This window comes from Hippocampus comes, unplaced genomic scaffold (assembly GCF_001891065.2).
Source record: "Hippocampus comes isolate QL1 unplaced genomic scaffold, H_comes_QL1_v1.1 scaffold208, whole genome shotgun sequence".
Lineage (NCBI taxonomy): Eukaryota > Metazoa > Chordata > Actinopteri > Syngnathiformes > Syngnathidae > Hippocampus > Hippocampus comes.
In genome coordinates this window covers 88,371-90,736 of record NW_017805459.1, presented here as the reverse complement: position 1 = coordinate 90,736, position 2,366 = coordinate 88,371, and the positions used below count along the sequence as shown (strand labels likewise).

General features: G+C 40.7%; 1 long non-coding RNA gene across 2 annotated transcripts in view; it reads left to right on the top strand.

The window, feature by feature from the left end:
* The first annotated feature begins 1,077 nt into the window (after positions 1-1,077).
* LOC109518655 (uncharacterized) overlaps positions 1,078-2,366 on the top strand; it is a 21,547-nt gene continuing 20,258 nt past the window's right edge. Inside the window, exons 1-2 of one of the 2 annotated variants that reach the window (XR_002168802.1) lie at positions 1,078-1,561; positions 2,262-2,359. This is a non-coding gene — a long non-coding RNA (uncharacterized LOC109518655). Of the gene's footprint in view, positions 1,607-2,261; positions 2,360-2,366 lie in introns of both variants that reach the window. The other variant, XR_002168801.1, reaches the window with a different exon arrangement.

The following is a 2,366-nucleotide window of genomic DNA, read 5'->3' as shown; positions in this document are numbered from 1 at the left end:
GGGCCGGGTCAGCACAAGATACGGTACATCTACCTTTTTTTTTTAAACTGCATTCGTTGACGGTCCATATCAAACATGAACAGAACAAAGGCATTAAAGTATGAATCTCCTTTTTTGTCATGAAAACAGTGTTGTTGATCACCTATTTCAGCCATTGCATTGCTGCAGACGGGTTGTGGTCCGACCAGGAGAAGTAGAGCGATACACTAAGTATTTTCTCATCACGAATCATATTTGCGGGGTCCAATCTTTCCTTAGAACGGAGTTTCCATATGTGGGATACGACTATGGTACATGTCCTTGATGAACATGCAAGTACTGTATGTTACCAACATACACGTGTGACAACACGAGCAACAAATTGCAACCATATGTTGCCCAAAAACGTTTTCTGACACAAAAGCTGCAGCATCCAGTACAGGTATGTGAACCAAATAGCCGAACAAAGTTTGCTGCAAAATGAGACGCGCAAGAGACCGGGTGGCTTTTCTTTCCACTTACTCGCTGTCTCAAACTTGACCTCCCCTCGATCGCCACCCAAGACGGCGTTGCTCAGCTGATGTCGTGCAACCAACATCTAAAGTCAGCCACGGGACGCTTCGAAGTCCTCCATGGCCATAGTTTGCGCCGTGGAGCTCGCATTGTCCCGATTTAGCGGTGCAGTTAGCGGAAGGTTTTTCGCACCAAAACAGGTAAAGCATTCGAGGAAACATTCTGGAAACCTTCCATTGCCTCGCCTCTGGGGAGCCGCAAGCGATTCACTCTGAGCAGGGAAATTGGCAGAAAGTCTTGTAGATTTGAGTCTTTGCGACTCCAAGTGTCTCCTGAATGTTTCGTATGATGTAACCAGCTTGGCTTTATCGGGTGCGTTTCACTTTCTCTTCCGCGGTCATGACCGGTCCTCTTCGTTGACATGCCATGATCTACAGCAGTGTCTTTTTCCAGCCAAGGCATATTTCTGTCGCTGAAAAAATCCCGCGGCACAACACGAGCTGAAAATGTGAAATAAAGTCTTATTTTAACAATTAGTGTTTTGTTATTATAAAAGGTTTTTTTTTACATCGAAGAATAACGATATTATAACACCTTGAAAAGGAATCAAATCAACATCAATCCAATATTTTATAATCTTTCATATTTATTCTCACTCAGTGTGATGAAAGGTTTGGATGACCACAGATTTTATATCCTAGCAGATCACAGATCATGTATCGAATCGATACATGTAAAACTTCCCTTCGAGTCAAACGCACGGTACGTTGTCAACTATTAAAGTACATTTGTTGTTTCGCAAATTTCTCCATTGTGGGACAAATAAAGGTGTTCTTATCTTCTTATCTTAACTTTCATGTGCAGCACATTTGCATGAAAGCATTAATTGAGGACGTTCATTTATTTAGGTTCCTACATTTCAGCGCCCCGTGAATCAAGCGCGGCGCATACCCTTTCAATGAGAAGGGTCCAGCTGCAGACCCGGAGGAGGCCGATTCAGGCAAAGGTAGGTTTAGGCAAGTAACTTTGCGCCGGATATGACGTCAGAAGGATGATGCCCGATTCCAAAGTAAGTCGCATGTGGATCTTAAAAAGTTTAAAAGGCCCTGTAATTGTAAGATAATTTAACAGCAAAATCAACCCAAAATAAAACGGAGTTGTGTTATTTTAATTCACGACAACAACTATGACTGTAATATTCAGTCGACGAGCGTCAATGAAAACTTTATGCCAACTTGAATCCCGGCTACACTCACATTCTCTCGACGATAGAATATATAGCGCAAGTGAGGATGAAATGTTTTAGCACGCCTAGTTGTTTATGAATTAGATGATAATGTCAAAACGATGTTGACATTAATTATTTAATTTCGGATATATGTATGTTTGTGAATGCGTAAATACTGGTCATTTTTAAAGGGCTTTGGGCTCCGTCAAAGAAGTGCTAAATGCGCAAAATATGTGCATTCAATTAAAAATTGACTGCGTATTGAGTCATGTTGATCAGTTTAAAATATTAGATTTAAACGCATCTGTGCTAATGCAGAATTTTACGGAACATTATTTTCCCTGTACCTCTATATTAATGTCCTCCTCGTTTCTTTGTGACTTTAAAAAGCACTGGGAAAAACACCCAACGTCGTATGGGATACCTAATACTTTTGACAGTAGCAATAAAAAAAAATCATAGTTTTATTATTCTGGCCTTAGTTTTCTGTAGAATTATATTGACATGGTAGATTTCACAATTCATTCTCTTTATTTTCCAGATGCATGTCACAATACAACGAGGGACATCTGTCCCTGAGCTGCAAAAATGCAACACATGTTGCAGTATGTACCACTGTCCATTCTGCCAGCCCGCATGGTTTAAA